The sequence below is a fragment of the Rhinopithecus roxellana genome, chromosome 11 (assembly GCF_007565055.1).
Source record: "Rhinopithecus roxellana isolate Shanxi Qingling chromosome 11, ASM756505v1, whole genome shotgun sequence".
NCBI lineage: Eukaryota > Metazoa > Chordata > Mammalia > Primates > Cercopithecidae > Rhinopithecus > Rhinopithecus roxellana.
Genome location: NC_044559.1, coordinates 17,482,842 through 17,510,261, shown reverse-complemented (window position 1 = coordinate 17,510,261; position 27,420 = coordinate 17,482,842). Strand labels below are relative to the sequence as shown.

The following is a 27,420-nucleotide window of genomic DNA, read 5'->3' as shown; positions in this document are numbered from 1 at the left end:
TTGTCTCAAAAAAAATAAATAAATAAAATAAAAAATTAAAAAAATAAATAAATAAATTTAAAAAGGGGGGGGGTGGGAGGGGCTAGGCACAGTGCCTCATGCCTGTAATCCCAGCGCTTTGGGAGGCTGAGAGGGGCAGATCACAAGCTCAGGAGATCAAGACCATCCTGGCTAACAGGGTGAAAACCCCGTCTCTACTAAAAATACAAATTATTTGGGTGTGGTGGCAGGCGGGTGCCTGTAGTCCCAGCTACTCTGGAGGCTGAGACAAGAGAATGGCGTGAACCCGGAAGGCGGAGCTTGCAGAGATCGTGTCACTGCACCCCAGCCTGGGCGACAGAGCACGAGACTCCATCTCAAAAAAAAAAAAAAAAAAATTAAGTACATTTTTTTTTAAATGGTACTTTTTTATTTCTGAATCATCTCTTTGGGATCTTGAGTATTACAATTTTATTGTGATTTTCAGTTATCACTGGTTTGTCTCATCTAGATTGGGGGGGACCAGTTTGCTCCAGGTTTGCTGCGGCTGTAGAATCCCGTGACTCCTGACAAAATGGTGGTCACAAATGATATTTCTTTCCACATCAGGTTGCCAGATCTCTGCCTACAAAGTGTGGTCAAAGTAAGAGTAGTAGGAGTTTGTCTTGTTCCCTTTCTAAATTTGAATTAGCAGGAAAAAACCTGTATGAACTAGTTCTTGTTCACACGCATACAGCAATTTTTTTTTTTTTTTGGCAGGGTATGAGTACTCTTGTTTTCTGACCTTTTCCCTCCTAGAGACGGTCATTTTTTTTTTCCTTTTTATTTCATGTGTCATAAGGAGGAGAATCAGACGGTAAAGAACATAGGCGTAAGGCTTATATATAAGCTTATTATTTGAGCCGGCCTCCCAGCCAGGTAAGTTCACAGTTCTCACGAGAGTGATGTCTGTTTAGACAAACTTGGCTGTAGGTCTCAGACCAAAAAAAAAAAAAAAAAAAAAAAGTATGAGGTTCTCCTTTTGTCTTATGTCCTGAGAATCTGGCTATTTGACCACTGAGAACACTGTCTTCAGTCTCTGCCAATCGGCAGGCAAGTGTGCCAGCTTGCGTCAGCCCGTTGAATAGGCTGGAAGTTGCAGACACAAGGTCACAAGCAGCAGTATCTGTTCAGTCATGGCAGTGCCCAAGTGAGTTTGTCTTAATGAGGTCCCAATCCGTAAGGGCCTTTGTTGTCTCTACCTTCAACTGCTTGATAAACACTGTGAAAGTCCAGTCCCAGTAGCGCCTAATTGGTGTCACCAATGACACATAATGGTTGAGGGACTGGAGGCACCCCAATTTTCTGTGAGAGACCAGAGACACCATTTTCACAAACACTGTTCTTACCACCTCTGGCAATGAAGGTTTTTGCTTTCTTAGTTTATCTCCGACAGCAAACTTTTTAGATCACGGGGGCTGCATTCTCTGTACTCACTTTAGGAACACCATTTCCATCATGGTATTCTAAACCTGGAAAGTATTTTCATGAAAAGTCTTATTCTAGAAGCAACTCAAAGCAATAAGTTGGTTATATTTGAAAAAATTTTAGAGAGCTCTCATCCTAAACAACTGTCTTATTGGTACCTGTGGAAAAATCAAATTGAAATGAAGACACAAAGAACTGTAACAGATTGCCTTAGAGACTTCCTTAGCAATATTAAAAAGGAGAATACAGATTTAGAACAAGTTAAAATTCTTTGACCATAAATTCCCCTTCTCTGCCCTCATACTTCCTTATGTCCAGGTCCCTGATCCTCTAAAAGCTCATTTGGATCTTTGGGTCTCTAATTGAAAATCCATCTTCTCCAAATTCAGCTCAATTTCCTCAATAAATTCCTTCAGCTCAAGAGAAACATTTTAAGAATTTATTTGAATTATAACTCTTGGCTTTGGAGTACCCATTTGTTACTCATTCTCTTTCTCCAAAGGAGAGCTGAGATCTTGGCTTGGCCTTCTGCCTGCCAGGGGTATGTAGGTTAGGAGCTCCCAAGAATATGGTCAGAAAGAAATGTTGGTTGCACCCCATTTGGACATAGTATACTAACTGTTGCCAGCTCACAGAGACATTGTCTAAGTCTTTCTTCTGTATGTCTTTGAGTGACTCTAGCTCTTGGAAGAACTCTTATCATTTTACTTTCGCTTTGAAGATGACTGGTGCATCTGTGGTGCAGCCATAAAAGGCTTATTAGTTTTAGAATTGAGTCACCTGTTAAGGTATACCTTTGTTTTAGAACTTTGGTTTATATTCAGAGTGTAACAATTTTTTTTTAGGCTTTCTCTCCTAAGCTAAAATGGAACTATATGCATAGAAAGAAAAAAAAGTTTATTAAAACATTCCAAAGATGAACAGTTCCAAATATAGAATAAAGGAATCTTTTGATTTCCATCTTAGTGGGAAATCTTCTCCCTGATGTAAAGGAGCAAGCTGAAGATAATGCAGGATGGATGAGTCAAACCCTTGATACTATTTAGGTTGCAACCCAATTCTTTGAAGAATTAAAAACAAGTGTTTTACAAATTGAGTCTTCACAAAAATAGAAATGTGCCTCTAGAAGAAATTCAAACTCACCTTTTACTAATTCCCAAACCTCATCTATGTATCTCAAGAAGCTTGTAGATACTTTAGAAAATCAAGACATTGAAAATGGAACTGTCCTGCAATTAAGAAAAGAATGAAAATTTTAAATAGTAATTATCCTAGACATCTGATAATAGGCAAATATGCCTCCAAAACTTCTTGGTAAATGTGCATTCTTCCTCTGTGCCCTTGAGATGTAAATTTTCTACCCTGTCTTATCCAAGAACCATTACTTTTGAAATGCAAATTTAAGAAAGATAATTCTCAGATAAAATAAAACAAAGGAAAGGAAAGAAAATAAATGAAGGAAGGAGGGAAGGAAAGAGGGAGGGAGGGAAGGAAAGAGGGAGGGAGGGAGGGAAAGAGGGAGGGAGGGAGACGACTGTTTGGAAACCAGCAAATGAAAACACTTAAAAGTTTTAACCATCTGAGCAGGTAACCTTATTTTGTTGAATATGCCAGATTCAGCAAGTTTTGAATTACTATAGCTGCCATGGGGCAAAAGTTTAGAGTGAAAGCTGAGATATCTGTTCTGTCTGTGTTTATGGATGTCTACATAGGTATATATGTTATGTAATATGTTTTTCTACCTCCAAATGACCTCTAAATTGACTTCGGGAAAAGTAAGTGTTTAAAAAATTATTCTCTCAGAAAAATAGAACACAAATGTTTCTCAAATTCATGTTAGCTTAGTAAACTTTGGTAAATAAAAATGTCATTGGTTTAATTAAAACATGTCTTGAGTTGTTAGCATTAAATATAATGCAGACAGACAACTTTTATTTTCATTGGATGTTTAAAATCCTGAGATAATTGGTTCAACCTAAGAACAAATGCACAAGAGAAAGTGCAGTGTCCATTACTTTTTGTATATAAAGCACAGCCAAAAAACAAAAGCCCAATTATTTAACTTTTTATATTCTTGATTTTGTGATACTTGCCTAAATGCATGTGCTACAAATATAGTTGACAGGAAAATACCTTGAGATGACTTGCTTTTGTCTAATGTATCATTTAAATTTCATAAATAATCTAAGCATAATTGCAAGGAACAAGTGAGTGAAATAAATGTAAGTAGAATAAAAGTTTACAAACTTTTAGACAATGTTATAATATGTCTACTTAAAATGCTTTCCCAGTCTCTTTGGTAACTATACCCTTAGATGATGGATATTAATTGAATGTGTATGTCATTTCCAAATAAAGTAAAATACTGAAATATTAATTGCTGAACATAAGTTTCAGTTTATTTTGGCTTCTTGGAGTTTATAAAAAGAAAAAAAAATCATTGAGTCTTTTAGTAAATATGCTGTTTCATATTAAACTGTTCTGAGGAAGCATGTGTTCCTAGAAATTATGAAATGTGTATTCAGACCATTTAAAATTTCTTGTTCCTAGGTTTTCACAGGAAATTGTGTTACTAAGACTTAAAATTCTAATATGTAAATCAAACTCATAGTAACAAGGAAAGGAAGTGTATACAAAATGTACAAGGAAAGTAACATGTGAGATATGAGGATGAGATTTTTTGCTGAGAAAAAAAATGGTAAGATTTTGGAAGGTTAAGAATGAATAAGGAAGAATGAATAAAAACTGAATGGATATAGAAAATTTGAAGGAGTGATAAAGGGAAAGAGAAATTTGAGTGGTCAAACTGATTAAAATGGAATGAATTTATAAGTTTTGTAAAAATAGCAATCAATTTATTATTTCGATATTAAAGTATAGTGATGCAAAACTAGAATTCGTCATCCCTTTTAAAAGCAAGATATTCTTGAATATCGATAAAATATGGTAAGTAAAATTTCTTTACCTTTTGATTGTTCTGGAGGGTGGGGGAGATTCTGCGTTTTGTCAAAATAACTGTTTCATGTTTTAATTATTATATCTTTGATTACTTATGACAATCAGATCTTCTCAATGTTAAAAGAGCTAAGTTTTTTTCTATAGCTATGTTAATTTTTTGTATTTGCCTTTGAAATCTTGTGTCATTTGATTTAATTTCATTTTATCTACAACTATGTTAATTTTCTGTATTTGCCTTTGAAATCTTGTGTCTTTGATTTTATTTCAAAGTGTTCTGTGATCCTATTTCATCAAATATTTTAAACCTTTTGATATTTGAGAAACTCCCAATAATTCAGTTTTAAATTAAGTCTTTTTTGACCTTGAATTAGTTTGAGATTTTCTAAACAGGCTTCAGAGATTTGCCAAGATAATTTTTTTCTTTTCTTATAAAAGAGACATTAGGCTAATTAGGTTTATCTGATACGTTTAATTATATTGGAGGAATTGTCAAGTAAGAAATGATGCTTGACTAATACTGTATCTAGAAAACACCATCCTCTCAGCCCTAAAGCTTCTTAAACTGGTAAGCAACTTCAGCAAAGTCTCAAGATACGAAATAAATGTGCAAAAAATACAAGCATTCATTTACACCAACAATAGACAAGCAGAGAACCAAATCATGCATGAACTCCCATTCACAGTTGCTACAAAGAGAATAAAATACCTAGGAATAAAACTAATGAGGGAAGTCAAGGACCTCTTCAGAGAGAACTACAAACCACTGCTCAAGGAAATCAGAGGACACAAACAAATAGAAAAACATTCTATCCTCACAGATAGAATCAATATTGTGAAAATGGTCATATTGGCCAAAGAAATTTACAGATTCAAGCTACTCCCATTAAACTACCATTGACATTCTTCAAAGAATTAGAAAAACTATTTTAAAATTCATATGGAACCAAAAAGGAGCCTGTATAGCCAAGATAATCCTAAGCAAAATGAACAAAGCTGGAGGCATCAGCTACCTGACTTCAAACTATACTACAAGGCTACAGTAACCAAAACAGCATGGTACTGGTATAAAAACAGACACATAGACCAATGGCACAGGATAGAGAACTCAGAAATAGGACCACACATCTATAAACATCTGATCTTCAACAAACCTGACAAAAAACAAGCAATGGAGAAAGGATTCCCTGTTTAATACATGAAACTGGGAGAAGTGACTAGCCATATGAAGAAAATTGAAACTGGACCCCTTCCTTCCTTACACTGTATACAAAAACTTACTCAAGATGGATTAAAGACTTAGATGTAAAACCCAAACTATAAAAACTCTAGAAGAAAATCTAGGAAATACCATTCAGGACATAGGCACAAACAAAGATTTCATGACAGAAACATCAAAAGAAATTGGAGCAAAAGAAAAAATTGACAAATGGGATCTAATTAAACTAAAGAGCTTCTGCAGAGCAAAAGAAACTCATCAGTAGAGAACAGAAAACCTACAGAATGGGAGAATGTTTTTCCAATCTATCCATCTGACAAAGGTCTAATATCCAGAGTCTACAAGTAACTTAAATTTCCAAGAAAAAAAACTAACAACCCCATTAAAAAGTGGGCCAAGAACATGAACAGACATTTCTCAAAATAAGACATTTATGCCACCAACAAACATGGAAAAAAAGCTCATCATGGATCATTAGAGAAATACAAATCTAAACCACAATGAGATACCATCTCACACCAGTTAGAGTAGTGATTATTGATTTTTTTTTTTAAGACAGTCTTGCTGTGTCACCAGGTTGGAGTGCAGTGGCACAATCTTGGCTCGCTGCAACCCTCCACCTCCCACATTCAAGCGATTCTCCTGCCTCAGCCGAGTAGCTTGGACTACAAGTGCACGCTACCACGCTCAGCTAATTTATTTTTAGTAGAGATGGGGTTTCACCATGTTGGCCAGGATGGTCTCTATCTCTTGACGTCATGATCTGCCTGCCTTGGCTTCACAAAGTCCTGGGATTACAGGCATGAGCCACCGCCCCTGGCCAGTGATTATTAAAAAGTCAAGAAACAACAGATGCTGGAGAGGCTGTGGAGAAATGGGAATGCTTTTACACTGTTGCTGGGAATGTAAATTAGTTCAACCATTGTGGAAGACAGTGTGGTGATTCCTCAAAGACCTAGAACCAGAAATGCCATCTGACCCATCAATCTCATTACTGGGTGTATATATACCCAAAGAAATCCAAATAATTCTATTATAAAGATACATACACATGTGTGTTCATTGTACTACCATTCACAATAGCAAAGACATGGAATCAGTGTCCATCAATGATAGACTAAAGAAAATGTGGTATATATACACCATGGGATACTGTGCAGCCATAAAAAAAATGAGGTTATGTCCTTTGCAGGGACATGGATGTAGCTGGAAGCCATTATTCTCAGCAAACTAATGCAGAAACAGAAAACCAAACACGTGTTCTCATAACTGGGAGCTCAACAATGAGAACCCATGGTCACAGGGAGGAGAACAAAACACACTGGGGGCCTGTCGGTGGGAGGGGTTAGGTGGATGGAGAACATCAGGAAACATAGGTAGTGCATGCTGGGCTTAATAACTAGGTGATGGGTTGACAGGTACAGAAAACCACCATGGCACACATTTACCTATGTAACAAACCTGCACATGTACCCCAGAATTTAAAATAGCAAAATAGAAAATTAAAACTGGAAAAATATTTAACCTTCTTTGAGTTATACAGATATACATTATTAATATGTGTTCCAGAAATGTTATACAATTCCTAGAAAACTGGTAAGTCCTGGTAAATCAGTCATAATCACGGTTATTTTTAAATATTATGTTACAGAGATAACCAAATTTTATTGTCAATTACATTTTAATAAACTCTCAGATCTTTAATCATGTCTATTTTTAAGTCTTCTGTCATCCACAGACATTAAGTATCTAAAATCCAAAAGTGCTTTATCTTCAAGAAAATTCGTGGAAAAGACAAGTACAGATTCCTGATAACTTTAAGATCATACCATCGGACTGGGTTCGACTATCCAGTGCTCTAGTGAAGACATTGACAGGTTCATGAAGCTGTTAACTCCACATCAAGTAAAACAAGAATTACAAGGGTCTCAACGAACTGACGATGAAAATTGTTTAATTACTGTTTTGTTTGAAACATTGCTTGTTCTTTCAATGTTTATTTTTCCAGATTTAAGAAAACCCTTTTCTTTTATTTAAGCTATCTATACCATATAGCAATTTGGTAAAGTACAATTTTGTGAACAAAAATGGAAACATTTACTTTTCCCCCAACTTGATCTCTCCAGAATGGACACTCTTCAAGAATATTCTTTTTATTCTTCTCCCAATGGCAATACAGGCATTTGCATAAGCTTAATAAAAAAACTTGTTCTTCTTGTAACAAAGCACAATTGGAAACAGTGGTTATACTACCAAGGCTTTGACTGTGATGTCTCACTTTCTGAAATGAACAAACTTTAAGGAATTAGGGTTGACTTCATAGGGCCATATGGGAAATAAATGGTGTGGTACCTTGAGTACATGATTCACATGGTTGCTTGACAGATGGGAAAGGAATGCCACTTTCTGCCAGGCCCAGGAACCTCAGGATACTTGAGGAGTTACAAAGAGGAATTCACCCGTATCTATAGGTATTACAGGCAAAGTTTGATGGTGAGTCCTTGGTTTGACTTTTTAGTTCCGAGAAGCTTTTAAAAGCCCAATCTGAAATTTCTTACTAAAAGTTCTAGCAAAGCAAACTTAAAAGAGCCCAGGAAGAGGCAGAGCAAGGTGACTGAATAGAACCCTACAGTGATCATACCCTTGCGGAAACACCAAATTTAACAACTGTCCACACAAGAAAGCATCTTCATAGGAACTAAAAAATCGGGTGAACAGTCACAGAACTTGGATTTAACATCATAGCAAAGAAAGAGGCTCTGAAGAGGGTAGGAAAGAGTCTACTTGTCAACACCACTCTTTTCCCATCCCCCAGCAGTACAGCATGGCATGGAGAGAGAATCTGTGCATTTGGGAGAAGGAGAGCAGAGTGGTTATGTGATTTTGCATTGGAACTCAATGCTACCCTGTCACAGTAGAAAACATCACAGGGCAGAACTGGGCTGTACCCATGGAGGGAGTATGTAGGCCAGCACTAACCAGAGGGGAATCATCCATCCCAGTGATCAAAACCTGAGTTTTAGCATGCCCCACTAGCATGGACTAAAGTGCTGTAAGGTCTTAAATAGGCTTGCAAGACAGTCCAGACCACAAGGACAGAAATTCCTGGGGAAGTTTTGGTGCTGTGCTGTACTCAGAGTCAGCTGACCTGGGGTACATATGACCCAGTGAAACAATAACTGAGGTAACCAAGGAGAGTTGTAATACCCCTCCCCCAACCCCAGGTAACAGAGCTCACAGCTCCAGGAGAGAGTCCTTCTGCTTGAGGAAAGGAGAGGAAAGAGTAAAGAGGACTTATTCCTGCAACTTGGATATGAGTTCAGTCAGTCAAAGCACCAAGCAGGGTCCTAAAAGTTGCCATTCCAGGCCATAGCTCCTGGACAACATTTCTGGACCCATTTTGGCCAAAAGGGAACCCACTGCCCTGAAGATAAGGATACAGTCCTGCCAGAATTTGCTACCTGCTGAATAAAGAGCCCTTAGGCATTAAATGTCAGTAATAGACAAGCAGCAGTTGCCACAGGCCTGGGGCAAGTCTCAGTATTGTGCTGGTTTCAGGTGTGGCCTAGCACATTCCCAGCTGTGGTGGCCGTGGGGAGAGACTCCTGCTTGATGAAAAGAGTATGAAAGACATTGTCTTGCAACTTGGGTACCAGTTGAGCCCACAGTAAAATAAAGCAATAAGCAGACTCCTGAAGTCCAAGTTTCAGGTCTTAGCTCTTTGGAGGGCATTTCTTGACCTACCCTGAGCCAGAAGGGAGCTCACTGCCTTGAATGAGGTGAACCAGGCCTGTAAAGACCTATCACTTGCTGAATAAAGGGTGTTTGGGCCTTCAAAATCCAAACAAACAAAAAAAAAACCAGCAGTACCCTGATTGTAGTTGCTATGAGCCTCAAGCAGTGGTAGTCATGAGCAGTGACTTCTGCTTAAGGGAGAGGGAAAAATAAATAGGACTTTGTCTTGCAACCTGGATACCAGCTCTACCCCAGTAAAATATAAAAACACAAAACAGGTTCCTAAAGCTCCTGATCCCGGCTCTATCTCCTGGATGCCATTTCTAGACCTACCCTGGGCCAGAAGGGAACTGGCTGCACTAAAAAGAAAGACCCAGTGCTGGCAAGATACATTATTTGCTGACTACAGAGTCTTTGGGTCTTGGAATAAACATAAGTGGCAGCCAAGAAATAGGCATGCCAGGCCTTGGGCAAGGACCGGTACTGTGCTGGCTTCAGTTGTTACCCAGCACAGTCCCAGTAGTAGTGGCCATAGGAATGCTTGAGTCACCCTTCCCTCAACTCCAGGCAATTCAGCACAGAGTGGGAGAGGCTCTGTTCAGGTGGAAAATAAGGGAAAACAACAAGAAAGACTCTGCCTGGAAATCCAGGGAATTCTCCACAATCTTACCCCAGACTACCAAGGCAATAACTCTTTAAGTCTGTAAAACTTACAGCATTATGGGGCCTGTAGTGCCCTCGAATGCACAAATGGGTGCAGTGACCACAGATTTAGATCACAACACTCAATTCCCTTTAATACTTGGAAAGCCTACTCAAGAGGGATGGGTATAAATAAGCCCAGACTGCAAAGGACACAATAAATACATGTTTCGATGCCCAGACATCCGTGAACATACACAAACATCAAGACCATACAGGAAGAAGATTTCACAAAATGAACTAAATGAGACACTGATGATCAATTCCAGAGTAACAGAAGTATGTGAATTTTCAGACAGGTAATTAAAAGTAGCTTTATTGAGGAATTTCAATAAAATCCAAGATAACACAGAGAAGGAGTTCAGAATCATACAAGATAAATTTTACAATGACAGTGAAATAATTTAAAATAATTAAGCAGAGATTCTGGAGCTGAAAAATTCAATTGACAAACTGAAGAATACACCAGTCTCTCAACACAGAACTGAATGAGTGAAATAATTATTGAGCTTGAAGACAAGCTATTTGAAAATAGAAAGTCAGAATAGTCAAAAGAAAAAATAAAAATTAATAAAGCATGCCTCTAAGACCTAGAGAATAGCCTCAAAAGGCACATCTAAGAGTTATTGGCCTTAAGAGCAGGTAGAGAAAAAGACTGAGGTAAGAAAGTTATTCAAAAAGATCATAACATAGAATTTTCCAAACCTAAAGATATCAATATTCAAGTACAAAATAATTATAGAAAACCGTGCAGATTTAAACCAAATAGACTACCTCAAGACATTTAATAGACTATCAATGGTTAAGAATGAAGAATCCTAAAAACATCGAGAAAAAAGAAAAAAAAAAAACCACACACACATAAAGGAGCTCCAATATGTCTGGCAGCAGATTTTTCACTGGATATTTTACAGACCAGGAGAAAGTAGCATGATAGATTTAAAATGCTGAAGGAAAATATCTATCCTTGAATATTATATACAGTGAAAATATCCTTCAAAACATGAAAGACAAAGATTTTCCCAAACAAAAGCTGAGGAATTTTGTCAACACCAGACATATCCTACAAGAAACATTAGAGGTAGTTATTTAATCAGAAAGAAAAGGACATTAAAAACCAATAAGATATCATCTGAAGGTACAAAACACACAGGTAAAAGTAAGTACACACACAAATACAGAATATTGTAACACTGTAATTGTGGTTTGTAAACTACTCATATCTTGAGTAGGAAAAGAAGCCTATCAAAAATAAAAACAAACAACTTTTTAGACAGACAGTATAAAATATAAACACAAATTTTAAAAAGTATGGGGTGAAGATAAAGTGTAGAGTTGTTTTAGTTTTCTTGTTGTTTGTGTGTTTGTTTTTGCAATTACATTTAAGTTGTCATCAGTTTAAAATAGGTAATAATGTTAAATGCAATCCTTATGATAACCTTAGATCAAAAAACCAACACAACAGATACACAAAAAAAATGAGGTAAGAAATTAAAACATCACTAGAGAAAATCACTTTCACAGTAAGGAAAATAGAATCGAAGGAAGAATGATAAGACCACAAAATAGCAAGAAATAACAAAATGCCAGTAGTTTACTTATCAATAGTAATATTGAATGTAAATGGCATAAACTCTCCAATGCAAAGACAAAGAGTGATTAAATGGATTAAAAAACAAGACCCAGTGATCTCTTGCCAATAAGAAACAATTCACCTATAAAGATACAGACTAAATATAAAGAGATGAAAAAAGATAATCCATGCGCATGCAAACCAACAAAGAGCAGTAGTTACATCAGACAAAATAGATTTCAAGACAAAAACTGTAAAAAGAGACAAAGATGGTAATTATTTAATGGTAAAAAATAAATTCAGCAAGACGATATCACTATTGTAAATATATACGCACCCAACACTGAAGCACCCAGATATAAAAAACAAATTTTATTGAAACTAAAGACGGAAATAAATCTGAACACATGAACTGTGGGAGATCTTAATGCTACACCTTTCATCACTAGACAGATCATCCAGACAGAAAAACAAAGATCCATCAGACCTCATCTGCACTATAGACCAAATGAACCTCATCAATGTTTACAGACTATTTCATCCATTATCTGCAGAACACACATTCTTCTCCTCAACACATGAATCATTCTCAAAGACTATATGTTAGGCCACAGAACAAGTCTGAAAATATTCAAAAAATTGAAATAATATCAAATATATTTTCTGATCACAATGGAATAAGTAGAAATCAACAAAAGGAAATTTGGAAAGCATATGAACATATAGAAATTAAACCATAATAATCCTGAATGACCAGTGTGTGTGTCAATGAGTAACTTAAAAGGAAATTTTAAAAATGTATTGAAGCAAATGAAAATGGAAACAGAAAAAGCAAAACCTATGGGATACAGCAAAACAGTGCTAAGAGGGAAGTTTATAGCAATAAGTGCCTACAACAAAAAGTAGAAAAACTTCAAATAAACAACCTAATGATGGATCTTAAAGAACTATAAAAGCAAAAGCACAACAAACCCCAAATTAGTACAAAAAAGAAATGTAAGAGCATAAATAAAATTCAGATGGAAAAATACAAAAGATCAATTGAGAAAAAATTTTTTTTGAAAAGAAACAAAACTTACAAACCTTTAGCAGGACTAACAACAAAAAAGATATCCAAATAAATAAAATCAAAGATTAAAAAAGAGACATTGCAAGTGATATCACAGAAACTCAAAGAATTATTAGAGACTATTATGAACAACTATGTGTCAGTAAACTTGAAATCCTAGAAGAGATAAACTCCTAGACAGATACAGTCTACCAAGATTGAAACCCAAAATGTGAACGGACCAGTAACAAGAGATTGAAACGACAGTAGTCTTCTAGCAAAGACAGTAACTTTACCTGATGAGACTACACAGCTAATTCTACAAAACATTTAAAGAACTAATGCCAATCCTACTCAAACTATTCCAAAAATTAGTTTGAAAATATTCCATCCCAGCAGAAAGGAATACTTCCAAACTCATTCTATGAGGCCGGTAGTCCCCTTATACCAAACTCAGACACATTAAAAAACAAAAAGCAACTATAGGCCAATATTGCTAATAAACATTGATGCAAAAATCCTCAGTAAAATATTAGCACACCACATTCACCAACATATTGAAAGATTTTTTATCATGCCCAAGTAGAACTCATCCCAGGGATGCCAGGATATTTTGACATATGCATACCAATCAATATGATACATCATTTCAAAAAAATAAAGAATAAAAGCCATATGATCACTCCAATTAATGCTGAAAAGGCATTTGATAAAATTCAGCATCACTTTATGACCAAAAAAAGTGCCAGGAAACCTGGTGATATGGTTAGATTTTGTGTCCTCACCCAAATCTAATTTTGAATTGTAATCCCCATAATCTCCACATGTTAAGGGAGAGAACATGTGGAGATAATTTAGTCATGGGGGTGGTTCCAATACTGTTCTTGTGACAGTGAGTGAGTTCTCATGAGATCTGATGGTCATATAAGGGGCTCTTCCCGCTTTGTCCATCACTTTTCCTTCCTGCTGCCTTGTGAAGAAGGTTCCATTTCACCTTCTGCCATGATTGTAAGTTTCCTGAGGCCTCCCCAGCCATGCTGAATTGTGAGTCAATTGAACCTCTTTCCTTTATAAATTACCCAGTCTTGGGCAGTTCTTTATAGTAGTATGAAAACGGACTAATACACTGGGTATAGAAGAAACATATTTCAACATAGTAAAAGCCATCTATGACCAACCCACAGCTAGTATCATATTGAATGGGGAAAAGTTGAAAGCCTTTCCTCTAAGATCTGGAAGAAGAGAAAGATGCCCATTTTCACCACTGTTATTCAACATAGTATTGGAAGTCACAGCTAGAGCAATCAGACAAGAGAAATAAATGACTTTCAAATTAGGAAGGAAGAAGTAAAATTATTTTTGCAGATTATATGATCTTATATTTGAAAAAAACTAAAGATTCAATCAAAAATTATTAGAACTGAAATGCAGTAAAGTTCAGTAAAATTCAGTAAAATTATTAGAACTGACAAGTTCAGCAAATTCAGACAAATTCAGTAAAGGATACAAAAACCAACATTCAAAAATTGGTAGCATTTCTACATACCAACAGTGAACAATCTAAAAAAGAAATCAAGACAGTAATCCCCTTTACAATAGCTACAAATAAAATAAAATACCTATAAACTCAACCAAAGGAATGAAACTTCTCTACAATAAAAGCTATAAAACATTGATGCAGGAAATTGAAGAGAGCACAAAAAAATGAAGATATTCCATGTTCGTGTATTGGAAGAAACCAATATTGTTAAAATGTCCATACTAACCAAAGCAAACTACAGATTCAATGAAATCACTATCAAAATTCACAGAAATATAAAAAACAATCCTAAAATTTATATGGAAGCACAAAAGACCCAGAATAGCCAAAATCATATTTTAGCAAAATAAACTGGAAGAATCACTTTGTGTGATTTCAAATTATACTACAGAACTATAGTCACCAAAACAGCATGGTACTGGCATAGAAAACATACAGACACATAAGATAATGGAACAGAAAACTCAGAAATAGATCCATATATCTACAGTGAACTCATTTTCAACAAAGATGTCAACAATATACATTGAGGAAAGGATAGTCTCTAATAAATGTTGCTGCAAAAACTAAATGTTCATATGCAGAAGATTAAAACTATACCCCTATCTTTCACCATATAAAATCTAATCAAAATGGATTAAAGATTTAAATCGAAGACTGGAAAGTATGAAATTACTAGACAAAATCCTTGGGGAAATTCTCCAGGACATTGGTCTGAGCAAACATTTCTTGAGTAGTATCCCAAAAGCACATGCAAAACAAAGCAAAAATGGACAAGTAGGATTAAATCACATTAAAAAAGCTTCTGCACAGTGAAGGAAACAGTCAACAGAGTGAAGCAACAACCCACATAATGGGAGAAATATTTTCCAAACTATCCATCTGACAAGGGATTAATAATCAGAACATACAAGGAGGTCAAACAACTCAGTTGGAAAAATCTAATAATCCAGTTAAACAATGGGCAAAAAGATCTAACACATTTCTCAAAAGACACACAAATGGCAAATGGGTACATGAAAAGGTGCTAAACATCACTGATCAGAAAAATGCAAATCCAAACTACAATGAGTTATCATCTCACCCTAGTTAAATTGGCTTTTATCCAAAAGACAGGCAATAATGAATGCTGGCAAGGATGTGGAGAAAAGAACCCTTGTACACTGTTGGTGGGAATGTAAATTAATATAGACACTATAGAGAACAGTATGGAGGCTCGTCAAAAAAACTAAAAATAGAACAAATCCCACTGCTAGGTATATACCTAAAAGAAAGGAAATCAGTATATGGAAGAGATCCCATGTTTACTGCAACACAATTCACAACAGCTAAGATTTGGAAGCAACCTAAGTGTCCATCAAAAGAAGAATGGATCAAGAAAATGTGGTACATATACAAAATGGAGTGCTATTTAGTCATAAAATGAATGAGATCTCATAATCTGCAACAACATAGATGTAACTGGATGACATTATAAGTGAAATAAGCCAGGCATAAAAAGACAAACTTTGCAAGTTTTTTTTTTTTTTTTTTTTTTTGAGACGGAGTCTCGCTCTGTCACCCAGGCTGGAGTGCAGTGGCTGGATCTCAGCTCACTGCAAGCTCCGTCTCCCGGGTTCACGCCATTCTCCTGCCTCAGCCTCCCAGGTAGCTGGGACTACAGGCACCGCCACCTCGCCCGGCTAGTTTTTAGTAGAGACGGGGTTTCACCGTGTTAGCCAGGATGGTCTCGATCTCCTGACCTCGCGTTCCGCCTGTCTCGGCCTCCCAAAGTGCTAGGATTACAGGCTTGAGCCACCGCGCCCGGCCGCAAGTTTTAACTCATGTGTGGGAGCTTAAAACAATTGAACAGATGGAGATAGAGAGTAGAATGGTGGTTACCAGAGGCCGAACACAGTAGTTAGGGATGGTGGGGGAGTGGGGATGGTTAATACGCACAAAAATACAGTTAAATACCATGAATAAGATCTCATATTTGATATAGCACAACAGGGCGACTACAGTCCAGAATGATTTGTTGCACATTTTAGAATAATTAAGGGAGTATAAATGGAATGTATGTGACACAAAGAAATAATGAAAGCTTGAGGTGATGGACATCCTATTTACCCTGATGGGTATATTAATATTGTATGCCTGTATTAAAATCCCATGTACCTAAGTACATACACTTACTATGTACCCATAAAAATTAAAAATTTGGCCGGGCGCGGTGGCTCAAGCCTGTAATCCCAGCACTTTGGGAGGCCGAGACGGGCGGATCACGAGGTCAGGAGATCGAGACCATCCTGGCTAACACAGTGAAACCCCGTCTCTACTAAAAAATACAAAAATCTAGCCGGGCGAGGTGGCGGGCGCCTGTAGTCCCAGCTACTCCGGAGCCTGAGGCAGGAGAACGGCGTAAACCCGGGAGGCGGAGCTTGCAGTGAGCTGAGATCCGGCCACTGCACTCCAGCCTAGGCGACAGAGCCAGACTCCGTCTCAAAAAAAAAAAAAAAAAAAAAAAAAAAAAAAAAATTAAAAATTTAAGGAGTAAAAACTTTATAGTTACATTAAAGAGCCTGTATTAAACAGTCACTATTCTTGCTTTATTTATATAAATAATCAGGCCAAGTTTCATGATATTAAAGTTATCTTGCAAACAAACTAGTCTTACTGTGATTACCTTTGGTAAAACTGGGGGTGACTATAGAAGGAAATTTTGCTTCAGTATAAGCCTACCTATACTGTACCTATTAATAGATTTTAATCCTGTTGAGGTTTTGTTATTCAACCTTTTAAAGTGGACTGGATCCTGAATTTCTCCAGCATTTGCCTAGAATTCTTCAACTGCCTTTCTCAACTTAGTATGACTAAGAACAAAAATCACCCTTTTCCTGAAGCCCTGTATGCTGAAGCTGGATGAGTTGATATGAACATGAAAGAGATCACCACAACTTTTATATGGAAAACCTTTGTGCCTGTTTCCCTGTGGGCCACTCATATCACCAGAGACATTTAGACACCAAAAGATACTTTTAACCTACAGTTTAGAAGTCTTGACTGGCTGCCCTTCAGACTCAAACATGATTTATAGTCTGCTCCAATTATTAACTTTCCTTTTTTTGTTGTTGCCATAGAAATGCCTCTTCAATGGGTTATTACTTTACCAACTCAGTTTCTGGATTTTAAAACTTATTGGGGAAATGACAGATGGAGTAATGTTGAGGCTCAGGAGACACCAAAATATGAACATACCCCAAAATATGACCACAGGGGACCAGAATATGCCACCCCAAAATACACTTCTTTGGCAGTTTTGAGCTGCTGCTTCTGGTAAACGGCAGGTAGAGGAGTATCCCTGAAAAGCTGTCCTATTGTAAAATAAATGTATATCCATAAAGGCAGAGTGTATTAGTAAAAGTACCTGTATTAAAAAGAAGACTGCTGAAGATAAATTTTATTATCTGAGGGACTTTTAAATTGCATAACAAGATAACCTTTATTCACCAAACATTTCCTTCCTTCACTCTATGACTTATGTCACCACCAGCCATCCCTCAGAAGCCCAAAGCTCCTATTCCTTTGTTACTCAGGATGCTATTGAAGCTTCAATCATGTGACCTTTAAGGCTCATGTTTTGTGGGACCCCTGTGCATACATACATAATTAAATACAGTTTTACTCCTGTTAATCTTTGTCAATTTAATTTGTAGCCCAAAGAACCTGAAAGGATAGAGGGAAGCCATTTTTCATTCCACTACACTGTTACAATTTCCTGCTCTGAATCATGTGATGAAGGATGACTGATAATAATTGTCAAGGCTAGGCATGGTGGGTCATTCCTGCAGTCCATGCACTTTGGTAGGCCGAGGAAGGTGGAGAGAGCTCGAGTTCAGGAGTTTGAGAGCAGCCTGGGCAACATGGTGAAACCCCTTCTCTGCAAAAAGTGCAAAAATTAGCTGGGTTTGTGGTGTGCTCCTGTAGTCCGAGTTATTAGAGAGGCTGAGGTGGGAGGATCTCTTGAGTCTGGAAGGTGGAGATTGCAGTGAGCCATGTTAGCCCACTGCACTCCAGTGGCGACAATAGAGTGAGACTGTCAAAATAATGATAATAATAATTGTTGAGAAGCCAGAACCCTCAGTGCTAGACAGGTACTAATTGGTGAACTTGTATATGAAACTTAGAAAAGATTAATGAGTCAAATAGTATTTGCTCATCTGGATTTATTGACTTTAATGACCATTTTCTCCAATTTCTTTTGAAAAATTATTTATATAAAAATGAGGAAGAACATTTCTTTCATGTTACATTTTTATTCCTGAGTTATCCCTTTGAGATCTTATTAACAATTTTGTTGTGATCTTCCATCTTCATAGGGTCATGCCATCTAGTTTATTTCTGACTTAAATGCTAACTGATGGCACGGTCCAGGCTAAAAGCTTCAGACAAGTCGAGTTTCTTGTGCTTAACAAGCCTGCCCTGCAGGCCGCCTTTGGAAATGGCAGGCTTAACAGCCTGGTGAGCAAACAGCAGAGTTGCTTTCACATTTGAGTTATGATCTGTTTAAACTTCAAGTCAACTACCATTCAGGGCTCACATTTCCTGAATATGTGGGATAGGAGGAGTTTCAGAATAACAGACAATTGCCCAAGTCCAAAGGGGAGGTTTCCAGGTTTTTAAAGGAGGTACAAACAAATTATGGATCGGTCTTTAAAAATGTTTGAGGAGAAACCTCCCTTAGTGTAACCTAATGAAATAAATTAGAGGTGCAAGCAAATAGAAAGTATTCTAAAAATGATCTATTATGTATCAAAATTTAGGCTGCTATTCTGAGACAAAACTTTAAAGCTTCCCCAGGTTGGCTACAAATATAATCCCCAAAATGGTAAAGTTTTAGGGTTCTACTCTGCTATTTCATTATTTAGTACCTCCATAAAGGCTATAAAGACCTAAACTGCTACTTCTGCCTTTCTATTAATAAACAAATGCTTCTGGAATTAAGCATTCCAGAAACATCACCAAGTGACTAACTCAGATCAAAAAAAATTCCTTATTCCTGGACTCACCTGTTGGTTTGGCTCTGCCCTTTTGACTTGGGTTATTTTCTTTATATATGGAGCTTATGACCACCTACTTTGCTCTGCCTTCAGAATTTTTGCCACTTTGACCCCTGTCTTCCTATTTGAGTCCTTTTATTTGGTCTGTGCTGACTGTGCCAGCTCTGATGGCTCTGCTCTTACTTGGAACACCTACCTGTTCCTGCAACTATGCCCCAGGTCATTGAGCCTTCCATCTCTTTGGAACCAACACCCTTTACAGAATGGGTTTTTGAGACCTGTTACCCTCTGCACCTGACTGACATCCAGACTCTGGAGTGACCAGCTTTTTTGGTGAAGTGTTCCATGGATTTCTGGTGATGTGACAAGTGGTTAATGTACTTGCCTCTCTTCTCCTCCATGGGAAAACTGGGCAAATGATAAAGGAATCTGTCTTTTCTTTCATGCTTCAGATAAATGAAGGAAACAATTGGATATTTGCAATAGACTGATGGCCCTGAAGTCCATCTATAGGTTTTGTGGGAAACAAAACTTCAATGGTGGGATGCTCAAACTTAGCTGTGGCTCCTGCTCTGATGAAAGCCTGGTTTCTTCGTCTCCTACTTATAAAATCCAACCTCACAATACTTAGGGAACGAAGGACAGAAATGCCTCTTGCAGGTGTCCGAACAAAGAAAAGAAAAAATACTTTCCCTCCTTCCCCAGCTTTATTGAGGTATAATTGACAAATAAAATTCTACATATTTAAAGTGTATAATGCAGTAACTTATATGTATATACATTGTGAAATTCCAACTATCAAGTTAACTAACACATCTCTCCTCATATTTATATTTATATTATTTATATTATATTATATTTATATTTTTATATTTATATATTTATATTTATATATTTATATTTATATTATATTATATATTTATATTTATATTTATATATTTATATATTTATATATTTATATATTTATATTTATATATTTATATATTTATATTTATATATTTATATATTTATATTTATATATTTATATATTTATATTTATATATTTATATTTATATATATATATATTTTTTTTTTTGGTGAGAATACTTAAGATCTTAGCAGATTTCAAGTATATTATCTGTAGTCACCATGCTATATGCTAGATCCTCAGAACTATTCATCTTATCATTGAAAGCTTGTACCCTTTCTCCTACATCTCTCTCCATTTCTGTCACTCCTAGTGCTTGGCAACCATCCTTCTATTCTACGCTGTTTTAAAGAGTTGGAGTTTTGTTGTTCGTTTTTGGTTTTGTTTTGTCCCGTTTTTGATTCCACATATAAGTGATACTATATATTGTCTTTCTCTGGCTTCTCTAAGAATAATGTCCTTCAGGTTTATTTGTCAAAAATTACATATTTGCTTTTTATAAAATATTGCATTGGGGCTTGTGTGTATAAGGTAATTTTATCCATTCATCCACTGACAGATTAAGATTGTCTCAGTATCTTGAGCGCTGTGAATAATGCTGCAATGAACATGGGCGCACAGATGTCCATTAGGGAAATCAAATTCATTTCCTTTGGCTTTATATGAAGAATACAGAGAAGTGAGATTGTCGGATCTAATGGTAGTTTTTTTTTTTTTTTTTGGAGGAATCTTCATGCTGTTTTCCAGAATGGCTATACCAATTTACATACCCAACAGTACACAAAGTTTCCCTTTTCTCTACATCCTTGCTAACATTTATCCGTCTTTTTGATAAACGCCATCCACACAGATGTGAGACGTTATCTCATTATGGTTTTGATGTGTGTTTCTTTGTGTAGCAATGCTGAGCACCTTTTCACGAACTCATTGACCATTTATATGTCTCCTTCTGGGAAATATCTGTTAGGTACTTTGCTCAGTGTTTAATCAGAATGTTTGTATTTTGCTATGGAATTGTATGAGTGTCTTATGTATTTTGGAAATTAACCCATTATTGAATATATAGTTTGCAAATATTGTCTCCCATTCTATAGGTTGCCTTTTCATTGTTTCCTTTGCTATGCAGAAGCTTATTAGTTTGATAAAGTCCCAATTATTTATTTTTTACATTTGTTGCCTTTGTCTTTGGTGTCAAAATAAGTTATAAAATAATTGATAAGACTAATGCCAAGGAATTTTTCCCCTATGTTTTCTCCTTTTTCCCCTATGTTTTCTCCTTGGAATTTCACATTTTTTCAGTCTTACTTTTAAGTCTTTAATCAGGTTTGAGTAAATCTTTGTAAGTGCCATAATATAGGGGACCAGTTATATTTTTGGTATGTGGAAATCCAGTTTTCCCAACACCATTTATTGAAGAGAATATCCTTACTACATTGTGCGTTAGCTTCCTGTCAAAGATTAGCTGACTGTATATTTTTGTGGGTTTATTTCTGGGTTCTTTGTCCTGTTCTTGATGATCTGTGTCTGGTTTTAAGCCAGTACATATTTTAAAAACTACAGCTTGGTAATATGGTTTGAAATCAATCAGAAAAGATAACCAGCTTCCTTCTACTTTCTCATTACTGCTTTGGCTACTCAGGGTCGTTTGTGTTTCTACACAAATTTTCAGATTTTTTTTCTGTGAAAAATGCCATTGGGATTTTCATAGGGATTGCATTGAATCTGTAGGTCCCTTGAGAAGCATGGACATTTTAGAAATATTAATTCTTCCAATTCCTGTGCATGGGCTGTTGTTCCATTTATTTCTGTATTCTTCAATTCCTTTCATCATCACTTTATAGTTTTCAGTGTAAAGATACTTCACCCCCTTGTTTATGTTTATTTCTAACTATTTTATGGTTTTTCATGCTGCTGTAAATGGGATTGCTATCTCAATTTTTCTTTAAGTTTGTTATTGGTGTATAGAAATACAAGTGATTTTTACGTTGATTTTTATCCCCTGTAACTTTTACTGAATTTATTAAGTATTAAGATTTTGGTTGAGTCTTTAGGGTTTTCCACCTTTAGATCTTGCCATCTGTAAACAGAGACAATATTGCTTCTTCCTTTCCAATTTGGATGTCTTTTATTTCTTTTTCTTGCTTAATTTTCTAGGACTTACGAAAATATTTTGAATAAAAGTGGCAAGAGTGAGCATTCTGGTTTTATTCCTGGTTTGGGAGGAAAAGTTTTTAGTCTTTCACTATTGATGATGGTAATTAGCTGTGCGTATGTCATACATGGCCTTCACTGTCTTGAGGTCCATTTACTTTAAGTCTAATTTAGTGTTTTTATCATGAAAGGATGTTCAATTTATCACATGATTTTTCTGCATCTATTAAGATCATGATTTTTATAAATCATTTGGTAAATATGGTGTATCATTTTATTGATTAGCATGTGTTGAACAATTCTTGCACTCCAAAAATAAATTTCACTTGATCATAGTATAAGAAACTTTTAATGTACTGTTGAGTTCTGTTCTCTAGTATTTTATTGAGGACTTTGGTATACATGTTCTTCAGGATATTGGCTTATACTTTTCAGATAGTATCCTTGTTTGACTTTGGTATCAAAAGTAATATATGGCCTTGTAAAATAAATTTGGAAGTGTTCCTCTTGAAGTTTTTATAAGGGCTTGAGAGAAAATTGATGTTAATTCTTCCTTAAAAGTTTGATACAATTCAGCAGTGAAGCCATTAGGTCTTGGGCTTTTCTTTGTTGAGAGGTTTATGATTGATTCAGTCCTAATTATTGGTCTGTTAAGATTTTCCATTCATTAGTGATTCAGTCTTGGTAGGATGAATATTTCTAGGAATTTATCCATGTCTTCTAGGTTATCCAATTTGCTGCTGTAAAATTGTTCATAGAAGTCTTTTATGATCCTTTGTATTGTGATGGTATCAGTTGTAATATCTCCTCTCATCTGATTTGAGTCTTGTTTCTTTAGTTAATTGTATTTTTTTAAATGCCATTTCTTAGTTCCATTTATCTTTTCTATTTTTTTTCTAGTCTATCTTATTTGTGCTCTGAATTTTGTTATCACCTTCTCTTGGTTTTGTGCTTTTCTTTTTCTAGTTCCTTGTGGTATAAAGTTAGGTTGTTCATTTGATTTTTCTCCTTTTTGTTAGTGTGGCTATTACTATGAATGTTTCTCCTAGAACTACTTTTGATGCATTCTGTCAGATTAGAATGTTGTGTTTCCAATTTTGTCTAAAGGTATTTTTGATATCACTTGTGACTTATCCTTTGATTCACTGATTTTTTCAGGAGTGTCTTAATTTCCACTTATTTGTGAAAATTTCCATTTTCTTTTTTTTTTTTTTTTTTTTTTTTTTTTTTTTTTTTTTTGAGATGGAGTCTCGCTCATGTCGCCCAGGCTGGAGTGCAGTGGCGCGATCTCGGCTCACTGCAAGCTCCGCCTCCCGGGTTCCCGCCATTCTCCCGCCTCAGCCTCCTGAGTAGCTGGGACTACAGGCGCCCGCCACCGCGCCCGGCTAGTTTTTTGTATTTTTAGTAGAGACGGGGTTTCACCGTGTTAGCCAGGATGGTCTCGATCTCCTGACCTCGTGATCCACCCGCCTCGGCCTCCCAAAGTGCTGGGATTACAGGCTTGAGCCACCGCGCCCGGCCGAAAATTTCCATTTTCTTTCAGTTACTGGTTTCTAGTTTTATGCCACTGTGTCTGGGAAAGACCAGAAATGATTTTAGTCTTTTTAAATTTGCTAAGGTTTTTTATGTAATGTAACATATGATCTGTGTGCAGAATATTCTATTGCATTGCTATTTCTGCCTTCCAACCTGCTAATATTTGCTTAATATCTTTAGTTGCTCCAATGCTGAATGTATTTATATTTATAATATCCTTGTAATTAATTGACCCCTTTAGTATTATATAATGATCTTTTGTCTCGTTTGTGACTTAACGTTTATTCTGTCTGATGTTAAGTGTATCTATCTCTGCTCCCTTTTGCTTTCCATTTGCTTGAGATTTCTTTTTCTATTCCATCACATTCAGTATATGCTTTTCCTTATAGCTGAAGTAAGTTTCTTGAATGAGACATAGTTCAGAGTTTGGGCTTTTTTTGTTTTATTTAGTTTATCCATTTATCCATTCTATGTTTTTTGATTGGAGAATTTAATCCATTTACATCCAAAGTATTTACTGATAAATACTATTACCATTTTGTTCATTGTTTCCTCTCCATTTTGTAGTTCCTTTCTTGCTTACTATCCCTTCCCTTATTACTTGATTATTTCCTTTAACGGTATGCGTCTTAGTCCGTTTGTGTTGCTGTCAAGGAATTCCTGAGGCTGGGTAATTCATAAATAAAATACGTTTATTTTGTTCCTGGTTCTGTACGCTATAAAAGAAGCATGGTGTCAACATCTGCTTCTGGTGAAGGATTCAGGCTGCTTCCCCTCATGGTAGAAGGTGAAGGGGAGCTGGCAAGTGAGATCACATAATGAAAGAGGAAGCAAGAGTTAGGGAGGTGGCCGATTTTTTTTTTTTTAACAATCAGCTCTCACATGAACTAATGGAGTGAGAATTTACTCTTGCCTTTAGGATGGCCCCATGTGGTTCATGAGGGATCTGCCCCCATGACTTGCACATCTCCTCCTAGGCCCAGCCTCTAACATGGGGCATCAAATTTCAACTTGAGATTTGGAGGGAACAGCTATCCCAACTATCAGTATATTTGGATTCCTTTATCTTCTGTGTATCCATTACAGAGTTTGTATGTGGTTATGAGATGTATAATAAAACATCTTATAGCTATAACAGCTTATTTAAAGCTGTTAAAAACAAATTCCAACACATACAAAAATTGTGTCTTTTACCTTCCACCCACATTTATTTTTGATATCAAAATTCATATATTTTATATATTGTGTATCAACAAATTATTGTACTTATTTTCAATACTTTTGTCTTTTAATCTTTGAGTTAGGTGATTTACACACAATCATTATATAATATTCTGAAATTGACACTGTACTGGTACCAGTGAGTTTTAGAATTTTATATATTTTCTTGTTAAATAACATTCTTTCATTTTAGCTTAATTTCCCTTTTGTTCCCTTTATTTTCAGCTTTCATTTGCCTTTAGTATTTCTTGTAAGTTAGGTCTAGTGGTGATCAACTTCCTCAGCTTTTGTCTGGAAATGTTATCTCTTATTTTTGAAAGACAACTCTTCCAGATGTAGAGTTCTTGGGTTGATAGTTTTTCTTCTTGCTTTTTTCTTTTAGCACTTTATTCTCCCACTTTTTTCTAGCCTGCAAGGTTTCTGCTGAGAAATCCACTGATAGCATTATGGGAGTTTCCTTAGATGAGTTTCTTTTCTCTTGCTGAGAAGCTTCTCTTGTTTTCAAATGGTCTACAACTCAGACACAGGATGCCCATAATTCTTAATTTTGTAAAACGTGAAGTGTAAAGATGACTAATCATAAGTCTCCCCTACCCGCGGCTCCACATGCTTTCTCTTCTGATTTTTTTTTTTTTTTTTTCTTGAGACGGAGTCTTGTTCTGTCGCCCAGGCTGGAGTGCAGTGGCCGGATCTCAGCTCACTGCAAGCTCCGCCTCCCGGGTTCACGCCATTCTCCTGCCTCAGCCTCCCGAGTAGCTGGGACTACAGGCACCCGCCAGGTCGCCCGGCTAGTTTTTTGTATTTTTAGTAGAGACGGGGTTTCACCATGTTAGCCAGAATGGTCTTGATCTCCTGACCTCGTGATCCGCCCCGTCTCGGCCTCCCAAAGTGCTGGGATTACAGGCTTGAGCCACCGCGCCCGGCCCTCTTCTGATTTTTAACAAGATAATTCTTACTATCCCTTTTGTCTGTGTTTGGACCAAAATTAGTAGTTTAATGGTCTGGCATTCCTGTTCATTAAAGTTATACTATGGGGAAAGGAATGATAAAGTACCTTCAATCCTTTTTATTATAAACTACCACAATAAGGATCTGCCTACCAGATATAGGCACTCACTGCCAAGACCAGGGGGTCATCTTGGTAGGTTACTTTTCATCTTTCTTAATAGGCACATGAGGAACATGCTTAACAGGTTCTCTGCAAAAACAAACCTATGACATCAGAAAAGGCAGAAGACAGTCTTGCTGGAAACATTCCAGTGCATCAGGACCAATGAAGTTAACATTTTTTTTTTTTTTTCTGGACTAGAGAGGAAGCACAGATGGAATGAGAATGTGTCTGGACTTCCCTTTTGTGTTGGCTTTTGAGAACTCCACTGAGCCTAAGCAACCAGAACATTGTTTGGTTTTGTTTTAAAAGTCAACCATATGCCATTGCCTCAAATTAGCCACTCCCCAGAGGAGATGGCAAAGTTTTTTTTTTAATCCATTCCACAAAGGTGGTATTGGCCATGATGAAAGAATGCAGCTGCTTCTCTGTTAGTGCTAATGCTTTTGGGGAGATATGAGAGGCCTCTTTCAAAAATGATCACTTCTGTGTTGAAAGGTCCCTTCTATCTCCCTTGTTATATAGGTTTATGGAGCTATTTGCAATTCTGCAATTTTGATAATTGCCAAAGATGAAGTAAAACCCTACATCTAAGATACTACAGGACTCCTTACAGCATCAGTTTGAGGACAGGATAAAGTAATTGGCAATTGTCTTTCACACTAAGCTCTCTAGACATCATTTATTTATGTGAGTCAATCTATTTACTAAATTTTCCTGATATATTTCACTTAGAGTGCTTGTAAAAATATGAGTTCTGATTCCTTCTATTTTGGCAATTGGTTCTGTAAGTCTGCAGAAGAATAGAGGTACTGCCACTCTTACCAAGCACCACAGGCAGCTGATCTAATTGTACGAGCACTGGGGCCCAAATTATGTGAGTGGAAGGCACACCTGGGACTCTGATTCTTACCACTGAGTTCAAGTGCCTTAAAAAATTGTCTTCCTGACATAGAAAATAATTTCCAGGAAAATTCCTGATATCAGAAGAACGAGGCAGCACAAGCCCTTGGTGGGCCCATTGTTCTACCAATAAGTGAAACAAACCAAAACTTCTTGTTGGTCATAAAAATCACCAGTAAAACACGTTAAGTTTAAATTTGAAATGCAGAGTTTACCTAAACATACCAATTTTTTTTTCAAGCTTTCCAGCTCTAACAGGATCAGATCCACTTGTCCTAACTCTGCTCACTTATGAAAAGAAGGGCAGTAAAGTTACTACCCCAACACTTGGAAAATA

The 27,420-nt window shown here is 36.4% G+C and overlaps 1 long non-coding RNA gene across 1 annotated transcript in view; it reads right to left on the bottom strand.

Annotated features, from left to right (window-relative positions):
- Window positions 1–431: 431 nt before the first annotated feature.
- The window catches only part of LOC104655541, a 198,056-nt gene continuing 171,067 nt past the window's right edge, over window positions 432–27,420 (bottom strand). The window contains exon 5 of the long non-coding RNA XR_746990.2: window positions 432–604. This is a non-coding gene — a long non-coding RNA (uncharacterized LOC104655541). The remainder of the gene's footprint in view (window positions 605–27,420) is intronic.